Source organism: Cryptomeria japonica, chromosome 11 (assembly GCF_030272615.1).
Source record: "Cryptomeria japonica chromosome 11, Sugi_1.0, whole genome shotgun sequence".
Lineage (NCBI taxonomy): Eukaryota > Viridiplantae > Streptophyta > Pinopsida > Cupressales > Cupressaceae > Cryptomeria > Cryptomeria japonica.
The window spans coordinates 116816586-116833824 of NC_081415.1; positions in this window are offsets into that span (position 1 = coordinate 116816586).

Sequence of the window (17239 nt, forward strand, 5' to 3'; positions counted from 1 at the left end):
GTAATTGATCTCCTCTTCAATGGTTGAATCCTTGTCTTGAATGCAACACTTAGCCTTGAATGGAGACTTGAAATGATCAATTGCTTGAAGGAATGCTTGAATGCTTGAGTATAATTTCCACGCTTTTTCCATCATATAAAAATGAGAGAGAAAATATTGTTTATATACTTGTCAATTAGGGTTAATAGACTGATTTTCCCGACCTTAGGCCGACTAGGAAAGATAATTTTCCAATTTGCAAACATAAAGACCCGAAGTCCAAAAGAGACTGGGCCCAAAACAGGACCCAAGGACCAGGGCGCTGGGCGTCATGGTCCTGGGGGACCAGGGCGCTAGGCGCTCTGGTCCCACCTCCCAGGACAACAGGGTGCAAAGGAGGTTCAGGCCAGGGTGCAAGAAAATGCAGTTTTTGGTGTCATGAGCAAGTTTCAGGGTCTCCATTCAGGTTCTGTGTTGTGTCACCATCATGAAGACCGAAATGCAGTCGAAATTGCAAGTGTCGCAATTTTAGGACGCTACACATATAAAAATTAAGGAAATCTACTTTGTCTTGTGTTCTTGCATGCAAGCAACACTTAGTTTATCCTGGCTCTTTATGCCTTGGTGCTTATGTTCGCTTGCTATATTAAAAAGGATGTGACATTCAGGTCATGCCAACTCTTTGTGCCTTGGTGCTTATGTTTATTCCTACATTTTTTTCTCACTGATAATAAAAAGAAAATTAAAATCTAGTGCCTCAGTCCTAGTTTGCATACATGTCATAGTTTGCAATCATCCCATTTTTTGCATTTAAAGTGATTTCAACATGATAGCAATGTTTCTGGGTGAGTTGAATCTGAATCAACCATCATTTCTTTGCCAAGTGGTCAACTATATCATCATCATTAGTACAATCAAGTACTTGTGTATCAACATCACAAATACCACATGAGATGTTAGTCGCATACATAAGCATATCGTATAGATCCATAAGTCCATTACGCATTCATTTGCATTCATAGTATTGCATAAAAAAAAAAAAAAAAACATTTGCATTATTAGCTCATCATTTTCATTCATCAAATCATTTATTTGCATATGAAAAAGAAACAAAAACATCCATATTCATCTGCATTACATACATACATACTAAAAAAGAAATGCATTCATATAGTACAATGCATATAGAAAGACATCTCATAAATCATCTCATATCAATAACACAAGTATAAAAAGATCAAATGACGGACTCGTCTACATATCTCATAAAAAAAATCAATGTGAGAGGGTACAAATAATCTCAAAATGTCATTTATAATATCTATCGGAGAAAGACATATATCGAGTACAAAAATGGCAAAAAGCATCAAAATATAGCTATGACCCTCTCCCTCAGCTCTTGGAGGAGGAGGTGGTGGCTGCTAAACAGGGGCATCATCTTGTCTGGTTGAACTATCTCTCTCTGATCGAGCCATATACTATGAATAAGGCACAACTTGCCTATCCACAGGGACCATTGCACTATAGGCCGCCACATAATACGTTGCCCTGCTCGTCTGATGAACAACCTCATGCTGAAGGCTTTCATGTTGTTCTCTCAAGCTTTGGACCTATCGATCCCACTTCACTATCATAGTATGAGAAACTACCAGTTGTGTCTATAGACCCCAAACTCTACCCCTCAAGGTACTGATGATATCTACAGGTGTCTGACCTCTTGCTCCAACCTCCTCACCTCTACCACCCTACTCCTCTCACCTCTATCATACCTGTCTCATATCATCCTCACCTCCAGGGCCCACTACCTCACCCATCTCAACATCTACTATAGCCTCTCCTCCACTATCACCACCTGCATCTCCACCAACTTCTCCCAATGACCATCCCTCTCCTCTCTAGCACTTTCGTCCTACAATAGGTGCTTTGCTACTCCTTGCACCTGGATATTCTCCTCCCCTCCTAGGTGACACCTCTCTCTGAGCTCCCACTAGGACATCGTCACACTTATATATCTGAAGGGCATGCTCTCCTAGATCTATGAATCGAGGGAATGGATGTCTTTGGAACCAATCCCTACATTAGTGAATTACCCCCACATCTACAACATCCTCCAGATACTCCCACCTTTATGGTTGTAATCCTCCTAGCTCCTGCATGGCCAGGGCATATGACAGCCTAGGCCCCGATTCTTTCCTCTCCTAATAAGTAAATCATACATAAGTTGTACATTCCTAGGAGATACTTTGTGGCCTCCCATACTGCCTCAAAACTCTACTAGCCACAAAACGCTCAATAATCATGAGATATCTACCAGCAAGTGGTCGAGTCATAAACATATATCTCCGCTACCTCCTCCAATCATCCCACACCTCTAAATGCCTATATGGTCTCTAGACTACTGCTATCATGTCATCCAACTGTCACCTCCAGTAGTCAGTCCTGGCCAAGTGGGGCTATGTAATATATCTTGAATATCTATATACAATGGGTTGATCCTCCTCTCCTGCATCAGCTACAATCAGATGACAAATTGGGATATGCTCCTAGACCCAAATCTGCAAAACTAATACACTTGCCGCCATACTCTTCACCCCTCTATAGGTGATCTGATACATTTTGTGGTAGATCTGTGCTAGTAAACATGATCCCCAATCTAATCTGACAGGATGAGTAAGAAATCTCTCTAGCATCCTACCCCATCGACCCAAAAATCCTTGTTGTCCCCTATTTGGCATCACAAAGAAGCCTATAATACCAGCCAAAATGCAAGCAAGAGGGAACTGTGTACCATATCTGATCAAAAGATTGTCTCATGTGATAGAATGATCCAAAATAGTGTCATCATGAAAAATGCGTCTAAGAGCCTCAATATCCTTTCATGGTGCAACATCATAATCCACCTAATCTCCAGCAAAAGGTATCATCAAAATCCTATACATGTCCTCAGGAGTGATAGTCATCTCCCCAGTCGACAGGTGGAATGTGTTGTGCTCGCTATGGAATTGCTCAATTAAAGTAGTCAACAAACTATGATTCACATGGATATCAAGCATCTGAAGAAACTATCAAAATCTACACAATCCAATGTGACCTCTCTATGCATCTAACAAATCTCGAACTAATCTCATAGTTGGCAGATATGTATACCGAAACTAAATGTCTGGCAACTGAACCTGCAAAATTGAACAAAAAATCATCACTAAATCAAATTTGAGCTAAGAATGTGTCAAAAATGCTAAAGAATCCAGATTTACAGCAATGAAAATTAAAATTTGATGATTGGACCTTCAAAATAACTTGTTGTTTTCCATATGAGTTAACACAAAAAAATAGAAACTCGTATGAGTAAACTTTACGAGTTGTACGAGTAAACTATCCCATACAAGGTACCATGCCATATTAGACGACAAAATGGTCTATGATGAACAAACTCATATGATTTATAGGTATATACCATACAACAATACATATATGTTGACACGAGAAAAGATAAATTGCCAGTTACGCGTACAACAAACCCTATTAAACTATACGATAAAACGACTAGAAATGAATTAAAACAAAACTCAGAATGAAAAATTCAAAAAAAAATTCACAAAATGAGAAATTAAAGAGGCTTAAGATCGATCACTTACTGTAGCTGGGTAGTTTCGAGGTCGATTATGTTGTCTTTGGAACTCAAATCGGTGATCTTGAACTGGAATTGCCATTTTGCTTCAGAGAAGATTTTTAAAATTTTGAACTTTGAGAGGTAAAAATGAATTGAAAATGACACCTTCAACCTCTTATATAGGAAAAACCCTAAATTTCCAACTTGCTCCAATTGACACAAAATTTGTAATTTTAGCTAAATCAACCATCTTGAGTCCATTTTCGAGATCGAAATCGAAATCTAACGTCAATTTTCTAGTCAAATTTTCACAACATTGACCACTTGGCACTTTCATCTTCAGGTAAATACATCACTTTGCACTCAAATCTTTTCCGAATCAATTTTGATCTCAATTTAATTCTCAAATTTATCTTCGTGCTTAGATTATCATCACTAAATCAAAATTATTAAATAAAATTGCCTAAAATCAATAGGATCTCACTATCTTTCGACTTCTCTCCCGAGGGGGCATACTCATTACATCATCATTATTAGTGATTACATCATGAAAAGTCAAGAATTTTAATTCAAATCTTCCTCAAAAGTTGAGTAGAAAATCTTCTTAAATCAAAGCTTAATCGAACTTCAATCAATCTCTAGGGGTAGATTAGTTTCATCGCACTAAATCAAGCTGATATTGTCTTCATCTAAATCAGTCTCTTAACGATAATCAGTTTCATCGCATCTCATCAAGCTGATTATTTGTTTAAACCTAATCAATGGTTTAAAAAGTCTTTTTGAAAGTGATCACATACTCAATCCAAATAGGTGTTCAGTTTCATCATATCAAATCAAGATGGACATTCTATTTCGCTAATCAGTTCTTGTTCATTCAATTTTGGAATTAGTTTTATCTCCTCGCTCAACCAATTGTAGTTCAATCAAGTTATAGATCAGTGCTTGTTTCTTGATCCATCAAGTTCAACATCGGTATCTCTCTCTTAAACCAATCCTAGTTCAATCAAGTTCAGGATCGATATCACTTTAATCAACCTATTCAGTTTCATCTCTTCCAATCAAGTTGAACATCTCACTCTTCATCGGTTTGTAATCCATCAAGTTCAAATCTGATATCTCTTTGACATCAATTATTCTTTTAATCAATGCACTGCTTGCACATCAATTCAAAGAGGCGCAAATGTAATACCCTAAAAATGGTCACCTAAACCATGGGCCCCTAATCTCGGCTACATCACTAAGGTCCTAAGCCAAAAAAATTAAATAAACTCGGAGCACCTGATAAAGTAATTCCTAAATCATCAATGTCACATGGAAAATAAATCAATTTGCCATTAAATCATTAAAAAAAATTAATTTAAAAAAAGGAATTAAATTTGGAAAAAGGAATCATATTGAGATATCTTGAAAATCTAATAAATCAAAAAATCTGAGAAAAGTAATTAAATCAATTAAATCTCAAAATTGAATAAAAATATGAAATAAATCAGTTTTTTTGATTTTATCTTAAATTTAGATCAATTTCCTTTAAAATTGAGAAAAGAAGCCAATCACATCAGTTTTTCTAGATTGTGCTTCCTCTTAGAGAATCTCGACCGCTCATCATTAATTGTCTCGACCGCTCATCATTAATCGATCTTGACCGTTGGTCTCTCTCTAGATTTTCTATAAATTCAGGCCTTCATCTCCCAATCAAAAAACCCTAGAGATTTATTGTTACTATGTTGTTTTTTCTCTAGGTTCATTGAGAATATTGTGCTTTGATATTATTGCATCTTAGCTTTTTTTCATATTTAGTTTAATCATTCATAGCTTAATCTTGCATATCTAGCTTAATCTTACATATCTAGCTTAATATTGCATCCATTTAGCTCAATTTTATGCTCATATAGATTAAATCCTTCATCTTCGTGTATTCTAGTCATTGGTATTGCTTAGATAAATTTGAGAGAAAGTCTATACTCGCATCTTTTAAAAGGAAATAGGTCGATTTGTTATGGTTTTTATATTCATTGATTATATCTGCCTAACCATGCATGCAATGATTTATTGAAGTGTTTGTTCCTTACAACTTGTAAGTTACTACTTTTCTATTAGGATAACCGGTGAACAACTGAGAGGGGGGGGGGGGGGGGTGAATCAGTTGTTAACAGATTATAACTTTTAATCCACAATACAACCTTAAACAAATCAAGTATCGATAAAGCACATACAGTTGCTAGTAGGAACAGATACCAGTAAACAATACAACTTAACAATTAACCAGATAATTAATGCAAAGAAACCATACCACATAACACCATGATTTGTACGTGGAAAACCTGGAAAGTGAAAAACCATGGTGGGAAGCCTAGCCATAGTCAGATGATACTTCTCCAGAAAGTATGTGTTACAATAAGGGGCATGCACTTGCAGGAAGGCACACTGCCTAGAGCGTACTGCTCATTACAAAAGAGTCTCACTAAGTATAGAAAGGCTACAACCATATCAAGATAAATGGACAACAATCCAATGGAGTGAACTGCCAGAAATAACATCTACCATGCCTGATTACACTCCCGGCTAAGCTCAATGCCAAAGGACTAAATCCTCTTCTGTATCCAATTTGATCACCAATGCTCGACCAACTCCTCTACCTGAATGATATTACAATATTCGCACATTACATTCCTTGACCATGACCTTTCCAATAACCATGATACTCTACAAAGAGTTTCTACCACTTATTTATACAAATCCTAAGGCCTAAACCAATTAGGTTGGCCACCTAAAAGATATTATAATTAGATCATTAAATAATTCCATATTACAATGATATGCCATGTCGGCTTAAGACCAAAACAACAATAAAAAATCCATAAATCATCTCGAAACATCATGGTAACATGTAGAGTACATGTTAGCATGATACCGATCCATAACCTAGACAGGTACCAGACCTATTCCGGGTCCACCATGCCAAAGCAATGTCTTCAAGAAGTTGAAGCACGATCAAAGAACATCTTTAGCATCCTAAAAGACATGAAGAAGTTGCAACAACACCAATTATGCATCCTATCATGATTCCTCAATGAAAGCTCTACCAGTAAAGCCTTAAACCAGTGTTGGTAAGGGTTTACCAGAGTGTATGATAGCATCCGATTACCAAGCCAATACCAACTGACCAAAATATGCTCATGGAGCATATAACACATGAAATCAAACATACTTCACTGATCCAAACATGTCGGAAGTGTCCAATAGATAGTCTTGTCTACCATTAACACAAGATCTTCTACCAGTAACCAAAAATTGTCTACCGGTAACCAACCATAACAGCTAGTGTTGACATCAATGAAAAAACATCAATGCAACACATAATCAATTCATCCATAATACCAATAATCTCCCCCTTTGGCATTGATGGCAACACTAGATGTGAAAAACATCTAAGTAGCAAGAAGTGCCAAACAAGTCTCCCCCTATGGAAGAAAACCAACAATCAATAGATATCTCTGTAAGGTTCTGAATGATTTTTCACATTACTATCACTCCCCCTTTGACATCAATGCCAAAAATTTGACAAAAAAATCAAAGCAATGATATAAACTTCTGAATCTCAAAGCTGTCTACTCCCCCTGAGTAGTAGTACCACTCATTAGTGCCAGAATGAATATTGTCTCTGATAATGCATGTCGTATTGATGAAAAAATTCATCAATCAAGTCTCTGCTAGAGGGGCAGAAACCCCTAACCTATCTCTCAAATACTCAAATGATTCCTTAGACAATGGTTTAGTGAATATATCTACAATCTATTCTTTAGTGTTTACATAAACCAATTTGACTTCCTTTGCTTCTACCTTGTCCTCTAGAAAGTTATACTTTATTGAAATATTCTTAGTCTTAGAGTGAAATACGAGATTCTTAGACATGTCAATAGTTGCAAAGTTATCATTGTGGATAACTACCGATTCACTACAGTTTACCCTGATATCCTTCAACATTTGCTTCATCCATAACACTTGAATGCAATTAGTTGCTGCTGTAACATACTCAGCTTCTGCAGTAGATAAAGAAATGCATGACTATTATTTGTTAATCCATGAAACCAATTTCTTTCCAAGAAAGAATGCTCCACCAGAAGTGCTCTTTGTTGGCATATGATGATGTAGTGACAATGTATGTTGTCATTGCTATCAATAAAGTGCTCAAGCAGGTACACCGATATGCACCAGTATGAAGATTAGAAGCGGTTTTGGTCAACTAGGATAGAGTGGACCAGTGTCGGGGTTCACTAAGTGTGATTACCAGTTGGTAGTCCTTGTTTAGCTCTAGTGTTTCTGGTGTGGCTTGTGCAGTGCAACCGATGGTGTTTTGAGTTCTTTAAGGATAACGATCAGGATGCCATGTCAGCTATGTGCACGTGAAGGATTTCCTTGAGGATTTTGCGCATGGAGATTGAATGCATTGAATGCCTACCTCAGGAATGCACTATTTTTTGAGCGGTGTATGAAGAGCACGTGATGGGTTACCGTTTTCCAGATGCGGTGAAGATCAAATGATGCAGAGTGGCTTGAGATCTATTTAGATCATTTCATTTTATGTAATATGTTTGGATGGTCAGATTTGGACCGCTTGAAATTGTAAACCTAAAATACATAAGGTTTAGGGTTTATGTTACCAACCTAATTTTTGTTTATAAGGTCGACGAGTTTTGATATTGTTAGAGTTGGAAAATGTTCTATTTGTGTCTGCATGTTGAGATACTTGCCAAACCAGAGTGTGCAATCTGATGAGTGTGATTGTAGAGGAGAGGAGCTGAAAAGGATCTACCTTAGCAAGTACTATTGTTATCAGATCAAAGCTTTACCTGTTGACTTCTAACCATTTCAACAGAAGGAAAATCCCTTGACCGGGTAGCTTTAACAGGTTTGTTGCAGATCCTCTAACCAGGTGACTCAAGTTCATTGAGTTCTTTAAATCCTCTAGCGAGGTAACCTTTAACAAAGTTTATAGCCATCCCTTAACTGGGTGATCCCTAATAGGATCGGTTCCTAATAGAATCTTATTGTAAAGTCTTTAACCGGACTAGGCTCCTAATAGAGCGAACTTCAAAAGAGTTCAAAACAAGCTTGTGGGTATTCATCCGCACCGTGGTTTTTCGCATTTGGGTTTCCACATGAAAAATCTCTGTGTTATGGGTTGTGAGTTCTTCATGTGATGATTGTGTGTTGTTGATTAAGTTAGTTATGCATGTAGTGCTAAATGATTGTATTGGGGAAGTAGTCATCAAGACTTGGGGTCTGTTGAATGAGGTCTTAAGTTTTTTTGTTTAATCGGTTTAGTTGTTTGAAGTATCTATGTTTAACTGGTATAGCTATGGTTAAATTCAATGGTGAAGACAAATAGTCAGATGGATTTTAATAAGTTAAAGTGTTTAGGATTTTTTTTGTGTACTTATTCACCCCCCCCTCTCAGTTCTGATTAGAGCCTTAGTTTCTCATCATTATTCATCAATTGGTATTAGAGTGACTCCAGGTCCTTGGTGATATAAGCTTAACCGCTTGAGGCAAAAGATCTTGCTTTAATGATGAAGAGGGAAGGTCCTAAGTTCAATAGGGATAACTTCAAAATATGAAGGACAGAATGAAGATTTATATCAAGAGTCTGGGTGCTCAACACTGGAGCTATGTTGAGAATGCCTATGTAATCCCCACTAGCACTCTAACTGATGATCAGAAAATAGAGATTCAAAAAAATGGGCAAGTCATGGAAGCCCTTATTAGCAGCCTATCCGATATTGAGCCCATTGATATAGAAGATAAGGACAATCCTAAGGATGTATTGGACAAACTAGAATCCATGTATGGTGGTGGTGAGCATGTCAAGTAGGCTAAGGAAGAAAGCCTTAGAGGAAAATTTGAAGACATGAGGATGGTTGAAGGTGAGACCATTCAACAATATGGTATAAGGATCAAGACTGTGGTTGGAAATATCAAGACCACTAGTGGAATAATTGATGATGCCACCATTGTCAGTAAAGTTCTGATATCATTGTTACCGGTCTATACAATCAGGGTTGCTGCTATTTAGGAGTTAAGGTCTATCGACAAGACAAAGGTATCTCTAGACTCTATCATTGCAAATTTGACTGCGTATGATTTGAATAGCTATGATGGTAGTGTTCAGAAGATAGAGTCAGCCTTTAGAGAGTCTGTTTCCTTCGCACCAACCAGAAAAGGAAAAGAGTTCAACACCAGTTATGAATCTAGGCCAAATAGAGATATGGATGATGAGGATATTCTGATGTAGTTTCAAGCTCTTCTTCCTAAGAGACTTCCAAAAGGCACTGGAAAATACAAAGGTAAGCTTCCTCTAAAATATTTTTCCTACAATAAGATAGGACATATAGTTGTTAACTATCCTAACAATGACAATAAGGATAAACTAGAAAGGTATAGAAAGTATAAAGGAGGAGCTAGGAGAAATTGTCTTGTTGCAGTGGATGAAGGTGTTACCAATGAAGAATATGAGGATGAAGAGAGTGAGGACATAGTGTTTGTAGTTGTCAAGGAAGAGGTATCTGACCAGAAAGCCCTTGTCTCTCCCATTGACAACTCTAATGAGTGGATCATTGATAGCGGGTGTTCTCACCACATGACTAGTGACCGAAGGAAGTTTCTGACTTTGAAATAATATGATGGTGGTATTGTCCGGTTTGGCAACGATGCACCTTGCATGGTGAAAGGAAAAGGATCCATCTCACTGAATGGAAAGAGAAGTGCAGATGATGTCTACTGGGTGGAAGGCCTTAAGCACAACCTTTTAAGTGTTGCTCAATTGAATGACAAAGGACTCATTTTGGAGTTCAAAGGTGAAGTCTACAGAATAATTGGAAAGAGTGGTGAACTTATTACCACTAGTAAGCAGACCAAAGGAAACCTGTTTTAGCTGAATGCCAAGACTAGTCAGTGCCTAATAGAAAAGTTTGATGACAGTTGGATATGGCATAGGAGACTTTGTCATATGAATTTTGATAATATTGTAAAGGTGAGTAAGATCAAGCCAGTAAGAGGATTGCCTTTGTTGAACAAGCTGGAGAATGTTGTGTGCAGAGAATGTCAACTTGGGAAGATGTCTTCCTCAACATTCAAAGGTAAGTCTTTTTCAGCAAAGAAATTACTTGATCTTGTGCACACCAATCTGTGTGGTCCGATGAAACTAAGAAGTATTCAAGGAGATTGGCATTTCATGATTCTTACCAATGACTGCTCAAGAATGATGTGTGTTACATTCTTGATAGACAAGTCTGAGGCATTTGGAAAGTTCAAAGCCTTTAGAGCATTGGTTGAGAAGGAGAGCGGCAGAAGAATAAAATATCTTAGAATTGATCAAGGAAGTGAATTCACTTCTGATGAATTCAGCAAGTACTATGAAGAGAATGACATCAAGAGGCAATTGTCTACCCCAAGGACACCACAGAAGAACGACATAGCAAAGAGGAATAATAGGACTATAGTTGAAGTGGCCAAAACTATGTTGATCCAAGGAAAGGTAGCTCACACTTTTTGGAGAGAAGTGGTGAGCATTGCAGTCTATACTATGAACCAGGTACTCATCAAGAAAGGTAAAGACAAAACCCCTTATGAGTAGTGGAATGGGAGAACACCTAATGTGAGTTATTTTAAAGTGTTTGGTAGTAAGTGCTATATCAAGAGAGGTGAGCATCTGAGCAAGTTTGATGCTAAATGTGATGAAGGAATATTTTTTGAATATTCCACTAAAAGTAAAGCTCTCAAATGCTACAACATCAGGACTCAAAAAATTGTTGAGAGTATGAATGTCAAGGTTGATGAATCCCTTGAGGAGCCGGAGGAAACCTACAGCAAGCAAGCAGAAGATGAACCGGGTGTAGCCTTCTGGGAACTGGTTAAGAAGGAAACAAGTTGAAAACACCAAAATGACCTCAATATTCCTATATCGGTAGAAGCTGCAGTAGGTGAAGAAGAAGATGAAGTGGAAGAAGAAGAGGAAAAGCAAGCAGAGCTAGCTAGGGTCATTCCTAGGTATGTGAAACTACATCATGATCTGAAGCAGATCATAGGAGATAAAGATGCAGGGATACTCACAAGGAGAAAGGTGAAAGAAAACTCTTGCATGATTTCAGAATTTGAGCATAAGACCACTAGAGAGGCACTTAATGATGAAGACTAGTTAAAGGCAATGGAAGAGGAGCTGGACCAGATAGAAAAGAATCCAACATGGTCCTTGGTACCTCAACTGGAACATAAGAATGTAATTGGTACCAAATGGGTCTTCAGAAATAATCTGAATGAAGAAGGAAAAGTGATAAGGAACAAGGAAATACTTGTATGCAAGGGATATGTCCAGGAAGAGGGAGAAGACTATGAAGAAACCTTTGCCCCAGTGGCTAGACTGGAAGGTGTCTGAATGCTACTTGCATTTGCAGCATTCAAGGGATTTAAGGTATACTAGATGGATGTAAAATCAACCTTCTTGAATGGAATCCTAGAAGAAGAAGTGTATATTGAGCAACTGGATGGGTTTGCTTTGTCAGAAGATAGTAACATGGTGTGTAGATTACACAAGGCCCTGTATGGATTGAAACAAGCACCAAGGGCATGGTATGAACGGTTACACTCTCATCTTGTGAAAATAGGATTTTAGAGAACAAGTGAGGACAACAACATATACCTGAAATCTAAAGTTGATCAGATACTGATCTACGAAGTATTTGTATATGACATAATCTTCGAAGGAGATGATGAAATGAGTCATGCATTTGCAGATGAAATGAAGAAAGAGTTTGAGATGTCTCTCATTGGAGAGATAAAGTTCTTCATTGGTAGTGCAGGAGCACCTAGGACTTAGGCTCATAGTCCTTCTACAATTTGGCTTGTACTGACCTTAGCCATCGCTTGTACTAACCTTAGCCAAGTCAAGTTTCTAATAAGGACTCCAAGAGGGTCCAAGGTGTGTGTGTAATGTTTGATTTGAGTCAGGTGTAGGCCTAGTTGAGTTAGTTTTATTCCTAGGTTTGCACTTTGTAAGTGGTAGTTTGAGTAGGTAAATGGCCTTCTTGATGGTCAAAAGTGGCATAACTTGGTGTGAGAATTAGAGAGGTTTAGATTATTCTTAGGAACATTTAAAAAGTCATGATTAATTACTTGTAATAGGTTGTTTAGGCTGAAAAGACAAAATGTGGAAAGTTGTAAAAGTTGTCATGACAACTTTTAAAAGTTGTCATGACAATTTTGGTCCTAAAAGAGCTTAGCGGTAGATTTAGGGTTAGAATATTGACCTAGGATGCCTCCACACATGAGGAAGACTATTTAAACTTCCTCTTGCATGGTTACCAAGGTCAAAAGTTTGATTTTGTATGAATGACAATCTGAAACTACTCATTTTCAGACTGTTTTAATTGTTTTTGTCTTGTTTTGAATAAAATGTTAACACTAATGGATTGAATCCATTGATCTAGTTTTGGATTGTAGTTATTTGGTGTGTTCTAGTAATATTGGGTTCATTTCATGCTTTGTAGATAGGTTGTATTAGTACTTTCATTGTTTTGTTTCGTAACAACTAGTTTTGGCTTGTAAATAGCAAATTTTCTTGTAAAAATGGTTGCCCTATAAAATCCTTCCATGATACCATCACGGCCTATTGGGAAATGGAAGGAAACCCCATGTATAGTATAAATATATAAGGAGGAGTTCTAGAAGTAGAATTCATCATCGTTACCAGCTTGTTTTAGGCAAGTCCAGGAGCAACCCGACTAGAGAAAACAGGGTATAAATTGAGTGTATACTGCAGGAGTGAATACCAAATCTTAACTAGGTCATTTGGAAAGATTCATGAGGTATATATAGAGTTGAAACTATAAGGAGAAACCTTGACAAGCCATTTAGATTCCCATTTCACCAAGATGATCAGTCACTGCCAATTTAAGGCCTAGAAACCATAGCAAACCCTCATTTTGTGGTTAGGGAACTATACGACAAGTTGGAAGACTAAAACCAACAAAATATCTTAGAGATGGGTGAGTGATTGAAGAAAAATAATCCTTGTTTCAGGGTCTTTTGGACTATAAAACCAAAAACCCTTAAAAACCAGATTTAGGAGGCCTAATTGGGGCTCATCATTGTAACCCTATTTCTAGGCAAACTGGTGAAATTGGTAAGGAAGATAGTGAATGCAAAACCACAAAAGAACCAAATTGAATACATTGCATGGTAAATTCCATCTCCACACCTCTGCAATGACTCACAATAGTATGGGGGTGAAAAGTGAGAAATTGACAAGTTGTTGTCAAGATAGCAGGATTGAGCATATGGGAAACACATTGAAATGGTAGGGTTCCTAGGTAAACACTTGTTGGAAACACCTTGAGATTGGTAAGAAGTAATTCCTAGAAAAGATTGGGAAAGTACTTGGAGGTCTTGGAGCATAGCTACACCTGGTGAGGTTGGTGGAATTGAGCAACTCCAACTAGGTGAAGTGTGAGCAAGCTAGGTTGACCCTATCAAATTGGTATCAGAGCCTATAATATTTGGGCTAGAAGAGTTGATGTCCTCAGTGGAATTTGTAGGAGACAATACCATGTTTTCCAATGCATAGTTGGCAAAGAAAGTGGATGATCAGGACGAAGAGAATAGGCTCCTGAAGGAAAAATTGGTAGAATTGGAAAGTAAGTTTGGTGTAATTGAAACCAAGGCAGATGAAGTGTTAGTGAAGGTTGAAGGAGTAGAAGGGAAGGGTAAAGAGGTGTTAGAGATGGAAAAAGTACCTGAACCTGATCCTATTTTAAAAGAAGAACCTTTCCTAAAGGCATTGAAAGCCTTGAGTGGTAAATCACTAGAAGGATTGCCATTGTTCACTGGTAAGATGGAAACAAAAGTGGTTCTAGAATGAATAGAGGGCATGTAGAACCATTATGAGTGTGAAGGAACAACTGAAGCTCAAAGAGTTAAAGTGGCCGAGTCTAGGATAAGATGATCCGCTCTCACATGGTGGAAATTTGTGCAGGATGAGAGGAAGAAGGTGGGTAAAGCCCCCATCTCTTCTTGGAATGGGATGTTAGTCAAAATCAAAGAAGCCTACCTCCCTGACGAGTATGAAGTGAAGATCCATAGGAAAAGTCAAAACCTAAGACAAAAAGACCTTGATGTAAGTAGTTATACAGAGGAGTTTCACAAAATTAGTCTTAGAACTCATGTCATCGAATAAGAAAGCCTCAAAGTAGCTAGGTACCTAAATGGACTAAGATGGAACATCCAAGAGGAAATCAGTCTAATGAGCCCAAAGACAGTTCATCAAGGCTATCAACTTGACCTTAAAGTGGAAGAAAAACTAAAAAGAAAACATGATTCAAGTAGTAATAGGGGCAGAGGTAGAGGAAAAGAAAATATAAGCCATAGGGGAGGCTTTGAAGGTAGAAACTCAGAGCAAAGAACACAAGGTGAGTCTAAACTCACTAAGCAGTAAGAAGGAGGCATTGGTAAAGGAGGATTCAATAGAGGAAGGGGGTCAAGCAGTGGTTCTAGAGGAAGGTCTGGTGGACAAGGTAGAGGTTCCTCATATTTTTCCTCAATGAAGTGTTACCATTGCAACCAACTTGGACATCCAACATATAGGTGTCCAAAGAAGGGATCATCATCACAGAATAGTGAAAAGAGAATGAACTATCTTCAAGAGGAGACTTCAAGCAACAAGACTTCAGAGGTTGCCTTAGAATCAGAGGTAGGTGACAACCTGATGATAAGAAGAAGTTTGATAAAAGAACCTGCTAGAGAAGAGCCTAGCCAAAGGAGGTCATTATTTAGGATCAAATGCAAGATTATGGACAAATTTTGCAAGGTGATCATTGACTCAGGGTCAACAAACAACATTGTGTCAGAAGAGGCAGTGAGTAAGCTTAAATTGCAAAGGATACCTCACAACAACCCATATAGGGTCACTTGGTTGAACAAAGGCCAACATGGCCTAGTCAATGAGCGAGCATGGGTGGATTTCACCATTGGGAGGTATAAGGACAAAGTGTTATGTGATGTCCTACCCATGGATGCATGCCATGTTCTATTAGGAAGACCATGAAAATTTGATAGACAAGCTATTCATGATGGAGCCAAGAATGAATACTCATTAAAGAAAGATGGATTCACATTTAAGATCCAATCTATCCTTGAGGAAGGTGGAAAAAGAGAAGTAGGTCCTAATGTCTATTTAGTAAGTGAAAAATAGTTCTTGAAGACACTTGAGGAAGGTGAAGGTATAGGGTTTGCATTAGTGATGAAGCCTAAAGAGGAAGACAAGAAAGAGTAGCCAGATTTGCCAATAGAGGTACAAGCCCTATTGAAGAAGTTCAAAGGGATAGTGAGTGATGGACAGCCAGCAACCTTACCTCCTAAAAGAGCCATAAGCCATCATATAGACTTTATACCTAAAGCATCCTTACCTATCAAGGGAGCTTACAAGATGACTCCCCAACAAAATGTTGAGATTGCTAAACAAATCCAAGAGCTTTCAGACCAAGGCCTAATTAGGAAAAGCATTAGCCCTTGTGATGTACCTACCGTTTTAGCCCAAAATAAAGGTTGTACTTGGAGATTGTGCACTAACTCTAGGGCCATAAATAGGAACACCATTAGATATAAGTTTCCAATTCCTAGAATAGAAGACCTAATGGATTGTTTAGGGGAAGCCAAATACTTTACCAAGATTGACCTTAAAAGTGGATACCACCTAATTAGGATTAAGGAGGGTGATGAATTGAAAACAACATTCAAGACAACATAGGGTCTTTATGAATGACATGTAATGCCATTTAGCTTATCTAATGCTCCAAGTAGCTTCATGAGGCTCATGAATGAGGTGATGAAGGACTTCATAGGTAAATTTGTGGTGGTATATTTAGATGATATTCTCATTTTCAAAAAGGATAGGGCAGATCATGTTAATCATTTGCAAATTGTGCTACAAAGATTGTATGAAGAGAAGCTAACCATGAACTTGGACAAGTGTGAATTTGTTAAGAAAGAGCTGGTTTACCTTGGGTTTGTGTTGTCACAAGAAAATCTCAAGATTGATCCTAGCAAGGTTGAAGCCATAGTAAATTGGCCTACTCCTAAGTCAGCAATAGAGGTGAGAAGCTTCCATGGACTAGCTTAGTATTACAGGAAGTTCATTAGGCAATTCAGTGCTATATGTGCACCAATTTTGGACATTATTAGAGGTGAAATGAAGGCAAAGTTTCATTGGAATGAACAAGCAAATAGAGGTTTTGAAACCTTGAAAGAAAAGATAGCTACTCAACTGGTGTTAGTGTTGCCTAGTTTTGAAAAACTCTTCACCGTGGAATGTGATGCAAGCAATGTTGCAGTAGGTGTTGTCCTAAGTCAAGAAGAAAGACCAGTAGATTTCCATATTGAGAAGCTAAGTGATGCAAAGAGGAAATGATCCTCATATGACTTGGAATTATATGCTTTAGTATAGGCTTTGAGGAAGTGGAGACATTATCTCCTTCTTAAGGAATTTGTAGTCTACATAGATAATCAAGCTTTAAGGTTTCTAAACTCACAAGACAAACTCAATCACAAAAAAATGAAGTGGGTAGAGTATATGAAAGCCTACACATTCACAATCAAGCATGA